The 12950-nt window shown below is 42.6% G+C and overlaps 1 pseudogene; it reads right to left on the minus strand.

The window, feature by feature from the left end:
- The window catches only part of LOC106586654 (potassium voltage-gated channel subfamily KQT member 4-like), a 129796-nt pseudogene that overhangs the window by 10056 nt on the left and 106790 nt on the right, over positions 1 to 12950 (minus strand).

Consider the following 12950-nt stretch of genomic DNA (forward strand, 5'->3'; position numbering starts at 1 on the left):
CATGTTGCAGGCAGTGGTGGAAAAAGTACCCAATCGTCATACTTGAGTAAAAGTAAAGATGCCTTACAGTTTTTTCCATTTGCTAACACACTAAAATGACATGCACAGCACAATTATTTAAACTGACACACAGAGAGCAAAACCCCTTCTCAAGTCTCCAAAAGTCTAAACACATTTTCTGCTTTACACACATTTTGCAATTCAAAATGGCACTTTTTAAATGCACTGCACACGGTTCTCTGCATAAGACACAACAATCTGACATAAAGTCACGTTTGCCATTTCAAAACACTGCCATTCAAAATGACACTACATGAGCTAATTGGTCAATACATGTGCCACCTGGCTAAACACCTCAATGGTTAATTGTTACCACTTCAATCAGGAAGTAAGCACTATGAAAAAACCACAGGTGAGAGCACCTTTTGTTTTACAACAACAATGGAAGCCGTTGCAGAGAGAGAGGAAGAGGAAGAGGGAGGGTGAGAATGAGAGGGGGAGGAAGAGTGAGAGGTAGGGGTAGAGCTGGTAGAGGAGTTCATGGCCAAAGAAGACAACAACTTTCAAATGAAATCAGAGCAACCTTAGTTGATCATGTCATCAACCATGGGCTGACAATGCGAGAGGCTGGACAGAGAGTGCAGCCCAACTTGAGCCGTTTTACTGTCGCCTGTGTCATCCGGACATTTAGACTGGAGTACAGGTATGTAACCAACATTTCTTTCACGCTATGTAGTACACCCCATGTCATAGTGTATCAGTTGGGTGACACCTGTTTACTTCATGAATGGCTGATGTCATACACTAACTGCACAAATTTCCTGTAGAATTTACTCTACTGTGGGGGAAATATCTTTAGGCTGCATTGTCTAAGCCCTATATTTTAGTTTTTTTGTTTTTCTAAAGGACTGAGAGACGCAACCATGGTGGAGGAAGGGGCCAAATGTTCACCGGGGTACAGGAAACTGCCATTGTAAACTTGGTTTTGGAAAATAATGAAATCAGATTACGAGAAATTCAAAGCCTCATCATCCAAGACAATACCATATTCAACAACATTCAACGAGTCAGTCTGTCCACATTGGCTCGCATTCTCAAGCGAAACCAAATCAGAATGAAACAACTTTATAAGGTGCCGTTTGAGAGAAACTCTCAAAGAAACAAAGAGGTCAGACGAGCAAATGTGGACGTAAGTACAATATTGACTGCTTTTGTTCTTTGTTTTCAGGGAGTACTGGAAATGGATGCTCATGCAATCCCACATGAGTTCATCTTTATAGATGAGGCTGGGTTCAACCTAGCAAAGACCAGAAGAAGGGGGAGAAACGTCATTAGCCACAGAGCCATTATAGATGTTCCTGGCCAACGTGGTGGGAACGTCACAATGTGCGCTGCCATCTCCAATATGCATGGTGTCCTCCACCGTCATGCCAACCTTGGACCATACAACACAGCCCATATTCTCACATTTCTGGACAGACTCCACAACATTCTCATACCACCAGAGCGTATGAATGATGCAGACCATCAAAGAACCCGGTACATTGTAGTATGGGACAACGTGAGCTTTCATCGTGCAGCCCCAGTCCAAAACTGGTTTGCTGACCACCCACCATTTCTCGTGCAATACCTCCCACCATACTCACCATTTCTGAACCCCATAGAAGAGTTATTTTCGGCATGGCGGTGGAAGGTATACGATATGTTGCATTGACTTGTTTGGTGAAAAATTAAATGTTTCAACAGCATGTGTGTGTATCTGCAAATATTTCTGTGCATCTGAAGAATTTTCTACAATTTGAACTATTTTAGTATTATGGCAATGCATACTAAAGATGAGAGTGCTTTTCATTATGCCCAACAGTGTGTAGTTGGTTAAACAAAAATCTGGCAATATGAATGAAGTGTGTGCCATTTCGTGCAAACGTTTGATTTTGATAATGCTATATGTAGTTTTGGTTGCAGTGCTTCATTTTGCAGGATATATGAGGTATTTTGCAGTTTGGGTGTGTGGTTTTGTGAATTGTGTTAAGTATTTTGATAAAACCAGCCTAGTTTGCAAAATTGTGTTTTAGCAATTGGGAAAAACTGTAATAGAAAGTTACTCAAGTAAAAGTGAAAGTCACCCAGTAAAATACTACTTGAGTAAAATTCAAAAAGTATTTGTTTTTAAATATACTTAAGTATCAAAAGTAAATGTAATTGATAAATGTCACGTCCTGGCCAGTATAAGGGTTAATTGGTATTGTAGTTTGTGGTATTCGGGGTGGTGTGTTTGTTGTAGGGGATTTGATTTGTGTATTTCCGGGGTTTTTGGGCACTGTTCCTTGTTATGTATGTCTATGATTGATCTAGCTGTTGTATATCTATGTGTGGTCAATTGGGGTTGGGACTCTCAATTGAAGGCAGGTGTTGTCATTTGCCTTTGATTGAGAGTCCCATATATTAGGGTGTGTTTGTATGTGTCTTTTGTGGGAGATTGTTGTGTGCGCTGCGTTTGTTTGAGCATGCCACACTGTTGACGTTGTGAGTATTGTTTTGTTTTTCTTCAAGTGCATACCTTACCTGTTTTTATCAGGAATAAACATGAGTGTCCACAATCCCGCTGCATTTTGGTCCTCCTTTCCTCAACACAACGAAGATTGTGACAATAAAATATACTTAAGTATAAAAAGTAAAAGTATAAATCATTTCAAATTCCTTATATTAAGCACACAGCACCATTTTCTTGTTTTTCAAATGTATGGATAGCCAGGGGCACACTCCAACACTCAGACATTATTCACAAAAGATGCATTTGTGCTTAGTGAGTCTGCCATCCCAGAGGCAGTAGGGATGACCACGTGTTCTCTTGATAACTGTGTGAATTTCACAATTTTCCTGTCCTGCTAAGCATTCAAAATGTAACGAGTACTTTTGAGTAAAAAAGTACTATATTTTCTAAGGAATGTAGTGAAGTAAAAGTAAAAGTTGCCAAAAATATAAATAGTAATGTAAAGTACAGATACCCTTCCCCAGAAATGAGTTAATTAGTACTTTAAAGTATTTTTACTGAGAGCTGCCTGGCCTCAGTTGGTATATTGCTAATGGGAAATATTTATCACAAAGACCTGGTGTTTATGAGTGGCCTGAGTTACGACATAAAGCACACCAAAGCGGGGCAGGGTTTAGAAGTGGTAGAGTGCAGATCAAACAAATTTTCCCCTGACCAATAAAAAGTTTTCTATGACCCCAGGTTAATGCTATTTGTAATGTTACAAGGCAAGCCACCACGGGCCTTTGGAGGATTGGTGTGTGTGTGTCAGCCAGCATCAATCTCTGCTCTCATTAATTCAGAAAGTACTGTAGCTGGTTCTTGGCAAAGCCATTTAATCCATCTGGCATACCGTATATGCAACAATCCATTTACCATATACAACATGATTATTGTATGGTTGTGTAAGGTAAGTGTCATATACAGTATAGTCATTAGTCCTCACTTTATCCAACACGTCTCTTACACCAGATTCAGCTGGATAAATCACCCATTCCATTTCTATCCATCCTCAACATCATGTGCTGGTAATAGTGTTATTATAGTCCGCTATTGGTGTAGACCTACTTCATTCTAGAATTTAGCTGGTGTTCCATTTGACCTAGCTACCTGGTCACTGTGGCTGTTACCCTGCCTTCCTCAGCCAGCTGGCTAGGCTGGATAGAGCAGCACTGCAGTCTCTGCTAGCCCCTTAAGGCTGCTAATCTATAGCATACCCGTTCCCTTCCCTTCCCACCCACCATCCAGAGTACGGTTCAGAGCTCCAGCCATAACCAAGCCAGGCCGGCCAGCCTCGCTGGGTCTAGCTGGCTCTACGGTCTGTGCCAGCTCTGGTCTGGTCTGCCCATAAGACCAGCGGTCTAGGAGTAATCCTTCATAGGCTAGCACACAGCGCCCAGCCAGAGAACTTAGGGAAAGGGAGTGAAAGCTAGCATGACATTAATAGTGTGGTTTTAAGTTGATGTAGCTCACCAGTGATCTAAGGATAAGCTAAGTATATCTAAAGATATCATGAGATATCATTCTGAAGATGATCACATGCGTGGAAACCATCAGGGCAAGATTACCATTTTGGTATAAATGCAAAGAAAATGACATGGTACCAATCAACCCATCTCTTACACTAAACGCCCAAATCCAACAATTGACCAATCACGACAATTCATTAGTTCCTCTCACCATCGGCAGTGGAGCGTGATTGGATCTTGAGGCGGAGGGAGGGTCTGAAGCGGGTGCGGTCGTTGAAGCTCCAGCTCTTCTGGACCTTGGCAGGGCTGGTGCCCTCCGTACCCCCAGCCTCAGTCCCCGGGGACCGCCGGTCGCTCACCGACGTCTGTCGGCTCTTAATACTCTGCCCCCTGGGGCTCGCCATCCGGACACGGTCTTTGAAACTCAGCTTCTGGCTGTCATGGGGATAGATCGATGGAGGGAGAAAGGGGGATGATGGTGTGGAGGGATGGAGAGAGAGAGAGAAAGAAATGGTGTTAGTGGAACAAAGATATACACACATACTGTGTCAAGATCAAGCACAGGTTTGGGGTCGGGAACAATTCAAACAAAATGCAATTGATTGGAAACTTTTTACAGGAGTCTTTCACCATTTCATGAGTTTGTTCATTTGTTTACCCAATTATTGGTTGCTTCACTGGAGAGCAAGGCATTTAAATTAGGTTAGCTTGATGGGCCTATTCATAGACCAGCATGCACTGCAGCCTATTATCCAAAATACAAGCGCACAGCTGGCAAAATGCTTCAGCGGGTAACCTACTGTTAGTATGTAATTATGATTCTTTAGCACTCAGCTCACTCCTAAACATGTGACCTCAGCTGGCCAATCCCTGTCACTCTGACTGGCAGAGTCCCCATTGGAGGAGCTACCATAGAAGAGGTACCATAGGAGTTTGTGCTGGGGAGGGTCTTGTATCATGGATAACCAAGACCACCAAGGGAATAGGGTGAAGTGATGATTTCATGAAACCTTGTGATTAACTATTCATGGGGTCTAATATCCAAGGAGGGACTGCTGAAATGGTGAGGCGCACGGTGGAGTGCTGAGGTCAGAGGATGGACAATGCTGTGTACAGGTTTTCCAAGTGACAACACGCAGGGGCAGTGGAGGGGCCATGCAGAGGACAGGCAGCGGGCAAGGGGTAGGAAGCTATACCCAATCTAACTGTGACTGTTTTGGTGGTCATTGTAAATGTTAACGTGACTGTTGATGAAGTCATTGTGTCTTTCACATTTTGGTGATGTGAGTGTGAATGGTGTGAATGACAGGAAGTGAGGTAAGAGGCAAGAGTAGTTGATAAAACTTCCAGAATGATTGAAGTTGATGGTGAAATATCACAATGAACCAGTTAAACAGCATATCTGTTCAGTGGATCTGTTTTTAAGACCTTCCCAAATAGCTATTGTACAGTCAGAAATAAGAGCAATACGAGTTAGTGTACAGTAGGAGAAGTGGTTAAAATCATAAGACAACAGGCAGCAGTTTCAGGCACTGTCCAAAAGCAGCTCAACATTGTTGCAAAGGTAACTCAGATACTCAGAGAACGCCCAGAACCTATACGCGGCCATTTTGAAAACCACCAACTTTCACTCGGATATCGAATCCATGCATCAAGAATAAATTCGTAGTCATTCCCAAAATAGTCATGAGTCCAAGAGGGCAGGGGGATGTACCTAGTATGTTTCCGTAGGGTACACCTCCTCAGTAGCTTCTGCTTACTACTGAGAACCTTACTACAAACCAGAGGAAAGAGATATGGTAAGCAAATATATGTGTTTATAATGTACAGTACCAGTCAAAAGTTTGGACACCTACTCATTCAAGGGTTTTTCTTTATTTTTACTATTTACAAAACTATGAAACAACACATATGGAATCATGTAGTAACCAAAAAAGTGTATAATATATTTGACATTTGAGATTCTTCAAAGTAGCCACTCTTTGCCTTGATGCCAGCTTTGCACACTCTTGGAATTCTCTCAACCAGCTTCATGAGGTAGTCACTTGGAATGTATTCCAATTAACAGGTGTGCCTTGTTAAAAGTTAATTTGTGGAATTTATTTCCCTCTTAATGCATTTGAGCCAATCAGTTGTGACAAGGTAGGGTTTGTATACAGAAGATAGCCCTATTTGGTAAAAGACCAAGTCCATATTATGGTAAGAACAGCTCAAATAAGGAAAGAGAAATGACAAACCATCATTACTCTAAGACATGAAGGTCAGTCAATACGGAACATTTTAAGAACTTTGAAAGTTTCTTCAAGTGCCGTCATGAAAACCATCAAGCGGTATGATGAAACTAGCTCTCATGAGGACTGCCAAAGGAAAGGAAGACCCAGAGTTTCCTCTGCTGCAGAGGATAAGTTCATTAGAGCCTCAGAAATTGCAGCCCAAATAAATGCTTCACAAAGTTCAAGTAACAGACACATCTCAACATCAACTGTTCAGATGAGACTGCTTGAATCAGGCCTTCATGGTCAAATCACCTCAACTTAAGGACACTAATAAGAAGAAGACTTGTTTGGGCCAAGAAACACGAGCAATGGACATTACACCGGTGGAAATCTGTCCTTTGCTCTGATGAGTCCAAATTTGAGATTTTTGGTTCCAACCGCCATGTCTTTGTGAGACGCAGAGTAGGTGAACAGATGATCTCCACATGTGTGGTTCCCACCGTGAAGCATGGAGGAGGAGGTGTGATGGTGTGGGGGTGCTTTGCTGGTGACAGTGTCAGTGATTTATTTAGAATTCAAGGAAAACTTAACCAGCACAGCTACCACAGCATTCTGCAGTGATACGCCATCCCATCTGGTTTGCGCTTAGTGGGACTATATGCTTTTTAACAGGACAATGACCCAAGCCAAGGCTGTGTAAAGGCTATTTGACCAAGAAGGAGAGTGATGGAGTGCTGCATCAGATGACCTGGCCTCCACAATCATTCGACCTCAACCCAGTTGAGATGGTTTGGGATGAGTTCGACCACAGAGTGAAGGAAAAGCAGCCAACATGTGTTTAGCATATGTGGGAACTCCTTCAAGACTTTTGGAAAAGCATTCCAGGTGAAGCTGGTTGAGAGAATGCCAAGAGTGTGCAAAGCTGTCATCAAGGCAAAGTGAAGAATCTAAAATCTGAAATATATTTTGATTTGTTTAACACTTTTTTGTTTACTACATGATTCCATATGTGTTATTTCATAGTTTTGATGTCTTCACTATTATTCTACAATGTAGAAAATAGTAAAAATAAAGAAAAACCCTTGAATGAGTAGGTGTGTCCAAACCTTTGACTGGTACTGTATGCGAACGTCTTTGTACAGGTTATGAATGTAGCTTCTATGAATGTCTATGTATACTTATGTAAAGATGTCATATGCCTTCATGTCTGCATATGAATGTTTATGAAATCTAATCTATACAATCGCCACCTCAAACTAAGTGTATTAATATCTATGTACAGTATAGTTTATGAATGTAAATATAACTTATGACAGATGTCATGTATATGAAGGCTTTATAAGCACAGCATGATCACTCGGCTTCAATCACACGAAACTAAAGCGTGACCAGAGATACTGTAGAACCACTATACTTTGTCAACCACTTGCTGACATTTAGAAAGAGCGTGTTCGAAAGGTAATTGAGCTCAGTGGAGAGAGAAAATGAAGAGCCTAGATATGACAGCGTTTTTAAAAAGCCTATCATTTGATAATTCAGCTCCCACTCCTGTCCATGTCTCTCATTTAACCATACTAATTCAGCTGGCTGGGAGAGAGAAAGAGAGAGAAAGAGGGAGCGACAGGGAGAGAAAGACGGGGAGAGAGTGAAGCGAGAGAGAGAGAGAGAGAGAGAGAGAGAGAGAGAGAGAGAGAGAGAGATGGGCGCTGAGTCATGTGTGTGGAGGACGGTAAACTTTTAGAACAGGCAACCTGTCGGGCACCAGTATTCTTTCAGGGCCATCGGCACCTGGTTCAATGACACTCAAAAATTGATTGTTATTTATTTATTTTTCTCCTGCAGTTTTGAGGTGGAGCCCTTGACCATGAGAGGGGTTGTGAATTGAATTCAATAGGTGGAGGATGTTCGAGCTTTGTTCTCTCTCTTTCTCTCTCATTCTCGCTCTCTCCCTCCCTCTCTCTCCTTTTCTACCGACGTGCTTTTCAAGTGTTTGGGTTTGCGTGGGATGGATTCTGTCCTCGCCCTCTCAACACTAGGCAACACTGAAAGGTTTTATGCTATTCTGTTGACGCTTTACACTTAGTTTGGAAATCTCAGATAAAAAATAAGTACATTCTCGACACAGACAAATGTTTTAGTGGCCCTCAGGTTTTTAATTCTGTTTTTCACTTTAAAGACACACGCATTTTGCTTTCCCTACTGTTGTGTAACGACAGCTAAGACAACATATTACATCACTCCTAGCTCCCACAGAGAGAGAGAGCAAAGAAAGAGACACAGAGATAAAGACAGAGAGAGGAGAGAGAGAAAGACAAAGAGAGGTAGAGAGAGATGGAGGGGAGAGAGAGAAAGACAGAGAGAGCTAGAGAAAGACAGAGAGAAAGACAGTATTTTCTCTCCCTCTTCTATCTTTCCTCTGTAATTTAGTGTCTGTGTCACTCAAATCCTGTTATACTGAAATACACACACGACACACGACTGCAATAAACACAATTCTTTTTAATTTTAGAGAGAGAGCGAGAGAGAAACCACTGCAATAATTTCCTTCCTGAAGAACACCTCAGGTACGGAGAAATGTAGTGAGAGAAAGGAATGAGGGAGAGGAAGAAAGAAAGAAAGAAAAAAGAAAGAAAGAAAGAAAGAAAGAAAGAAAAAAAGAAAGAAAAAGAAAGAAAGAAAGAAAGAAAGATTGAGAGAGGGGGAGGGAATGAAAGGACAAGAGCTGAGAGAGAATAGGGGAGTGAGAGGAATAAAGAGACGGAGAGCAAGAGTGAAAAAGGAATAATAAAAAGAGAGAAAGAAAGATAAACACTGAAGAAAGAGGGGGGAGAGGCCCAAAGGAGAGGTAAATGATGACTAAGTAATGAACTGCTGGCTGTTTCTATAAATGGATCCATTAAGTGAAGAGCTAGGACCAACACCTCTTAACTAGCTATCTTTCTCTGCAATAGGTCTCCAGACTGCATATTGGCACTTTCAGCAGCAATACACAGTAAGTCCCAAATGACACCCTCCTCCCTTTATAGTGCTCTACTTTGACCAATGTCCTATGGATGGAGAGAGACATTTGGGACACACACACACAGTTCTGAATAGTGGCTGAAAGCATTGACATTTCCATTTTGGTCATTTAGCAGAGCAGACGATCTTATCCAGAGCGACTTGCCATCAGAGTATCCCATACAGGCAGTAGGGAAGACATGACCCCCAACACGCAGGGTTAAGACGTACACCGGTGGTAGTGCTGCGTGTGGATCTGTGGGTCAAGTAGATACACAGAACAAGTAGGAGGTACGCACCTTGTGGACGATTCACCCTGGTCCTTCCTTCAGGTTGAGAAGTGAGAGAGGGGAGAGGGGAGAAAGTGAGGAAATATTTAGCAAAGTCTTCATCGCAAACATTATCTACTGCACCAGCGAGTAGCGAGATGAGCTCGAGGGGTCGTCATCAAAAGAGATGCTGAGGATTTGAGGCAAAGCAAATAACAAGAATGTCACCAGACTAAACAGAAACAAGACTCAAGATACACACATACACACATGCATTTCAATGCAGTATAACTATCCAGGCAAACTCGCTAGCAGTGTGTAGACAGGTGTGTGTCATCAGTGTGTGTGTGTGTGTGTGTGTGTGTGTGTGTGTGTGTGTGTGTGTGTGTGTGTGTGTGTGTGTGTGTGTGTGTGTGTGTGTGTGTGTGTGTGTGTGTGTGTGTGTGTGTGTGTGTGTGTGTGTGTTGTCTATCTGTCAGTAAAGCATGTAGCAGATGGATTCTCCAATATTTCCAGGTTCCACAACATTCCATCTGCATATTTACCAGTCTTGAAATGCTATTGGCAGATAATACCAATACAGGCACTCCAGATCTCCCAATCACACAAGGCTATTCCAGCACAGTGGCAATCCAATGAGACGAGAGACGGAGAAGTGGCCACACATTCAATAAGGCCTGATTGGATCATTTAGACGCTGATTACCGTAAGGAAATGGATGGGCCGTGGAGGACGACCGCTAAATTCACTGCCTCAGTTGAAAGTGGAGTGCAGACAATCTCAAGTCTTCAGTGAATCTTAGCTAACTGTGTCAGGCTAAGTTCCAAATGGCACCCTATTCCCCATGTAGTGCACTACTTTTGACTAGGGCCTGATCAAAAGTAGTGCACTACATAGGGAATGGGGTGTCATTGAGAACGCTACCTTAAACTGCAAGACTGATGGTTTGAGCATATATTGGGAGATATGAATGCCTGTTGTGTTAGCAACAGAGGTGTACTGGGGTATTGTCTACATGATTGGTTTTTAGTCATATTTCTTGAGTTCTCGGCACTACAGTTTGGATGAAAAGGAACCTGGACAATATTGGTCTTTTGATGGCTGTTAACTATTGACTTATAATAACAGAAGACAAATTATAAAAATATAAATGTTTTCATTCACAGAAAAGAAGGAGGTACATAAGTAAAATAGAACTTGAGGTAGAGAGGGAGATAAGTAGAAAAATAAGTAGCCTGGTCCCAGATCAGTTTGTGCTGTCTTGCCAACACCTACGGCCATTGTCACACCAAACGTGCCAAACAGATCTGGGACCAGGCTAGAAAAGAAGAGGAAAGTTAACAGAAATACTTAATTGGAAAAAGAGAAGGGAAAAGACTGCTTAACAGGGGCACAGACACCAAACTCAGACACCAGCTGCCAATGTTGTACCTACTTTGTAGGGCTGCAGGTATGCAACGCCTTCAAATGAGGCTTCCAGGTAGCAATGGAAACCGAGTTCTCATCAGCCGCATAACTACGCCAAACACACTGCATGCAGAATACACAAAAAAAACAGGTGGGGGAAAAGAAAAAAGAGATAAAAGAGAGAAAAGGAGACAAAACAAAAACAAAAAAGAAGAAAAAGAAAGAACAAACAGAGAAATAAAAAAAATTGGAAAAAAAACTCTGATTAGTGATAAAAAACACAACAAAGCAATCACGGGTCAAAGGTCACGCGTGAGTGACACGTTCTGTGCCTGGGCTGAGTTCGGAGGCCAGGCACGATGGGGGTACAGTACATGCCTGTGGGGCTGGGAGGGCAGGAGGCTCACGTGGTAACGCCACGTGGCGCCTAGATACGGCCTGGTAGAGTAGTCGGTGGAGTAGTAGCGCCACGCAGCCTGGTGCGGTGGGAGGATGGAGAGGAGGAGAGGGGAAGAGGAGGAAGATGAGGGGAAAGAAGGTAGAGGAGGAAGAAGAGGAGAAGAAAGAGCAAGGTAAGAGGAGAAAGCAGAGAAGGTAGAGGAGGAGGAAGGCAGGAGAGGAAGCGAGGGATAGAGGGATACACAAAGGAAACCACAAGGTGAGATCACAAACAGGAAGGAAAAGAGAAAGACGAGGGATGCAGGGAAGAGGGAAGGATAGCTAACAGCTTAAGCTTGCCTGTTAGGAATTGGGGAGAATGGACAGACCCTAGCTTGGAAGCAATGGAGAACCCGGGGTTAGAGGAGGTTACCCTACATGCTGGTTCCTGGGCATGTTTGGAGGGTTTGTGAGGGGGGGGAAAAATTGAGACTGGATAACAACAAAATTACTTTTAGTTTCAATGTCACCATACTTCGCAACAGTAAGGTATACTATTGATTCAATCAACAAGAGACAAGTATTTATCTCTGGCACAAAAATCTATAATGATGTATTCATAGCCCAAGGGCAATTTGAATTGACAATACCATTAAAGTGACTATAGTACAAATAGCAGTATTGAAGTAATGAGGTTCTGTCCCAAATGGCACCCTATTTCCTTCATAGTACACTATTTTTGACCAGGGCCCATAGGGCTTGGGTCAAAAGTAGTGCACTATATAGGGAATAGGGTGCCATTTGGGACGTACCCTGTGATAGATACAACAATTTGTTTTTACCTGGATGAGACAAGCGGCTGGGTTCCTCCTTTTCTCAAAGTGCTTCTGTCTGTGCTGCTCCTGGACCTTCAGAGCAAATCCTGAGCCCAGTATACCCTGGGAAGACACAGGAGGACATGGGAATCAGGTGAGAAGATGTAAAACTGCTCTTTTGTCGGCCATTTTGGGTCAATGCCTCATTTGTGACTGTGAACAACATGTGACCATGAAGTCAGATAGGGGAGGTAGCTGTCTAGTAGAGTAACTGAAAGGATACAATCATGTAAGTAGTGTGCGTGTGTGTGTGTGCATGTATCTGCCAATTTGTGTGTGTATGTGTGTGTGCGTGCGTATGTACGTCAGTGTGTGTGCTCGTATGAGTGTGTGTATGTACTCACCGCTGGCAGGGCAAAGAAAGAGATACCCAGTAGTGCAAACCCAGCTGAGAGCATGCGCCCGGTCCAGGTCTTCGGGGTCTTGTCCCCGTAACCAATGGTTGTCAAGGTGATCTGAGAACACACACAAACACAATTATATCTTGAGAAAGATGCCCCTATTATCCATGATAGGTCCTAAATTATATTATCCGGAGCGAAGCCACCAAATTAAATATCATAGACGTACATTTGTGAGGGCATTGAAATCCTAACAAAATGGCTGCAATTTACACTGTTTACTAGGGTCTATTCACAAGAAAAAGTATTGTATGTGTGATGATAATGTGTCTCTGCTTTTTGACATTTATATCACTTCATTGGCTTATTATATAGCTTTAGTTTCATCTGCCTTCTCTCTCTCATCTCGCTCTCTCATCTCTCTCTCTCTCCTACTGCTATCTAATTGACTGAAAAGCACAG

The sequence above is a fragment of the Salmo salar genome, chromosome ssa02 (genome assembly GCF_905237065.1).
Source record: "Salmo salar chromosome ssa02, Ssal_v3.1, whole genome shotgun sequence".
Classification (NCBI taxonomy): domain Eukaryota; kingdom Metazoa; phylum Chordata; class Actinopteri; order Salmoniformes; family Salmonidae; genus Salmo; species Salmo salar.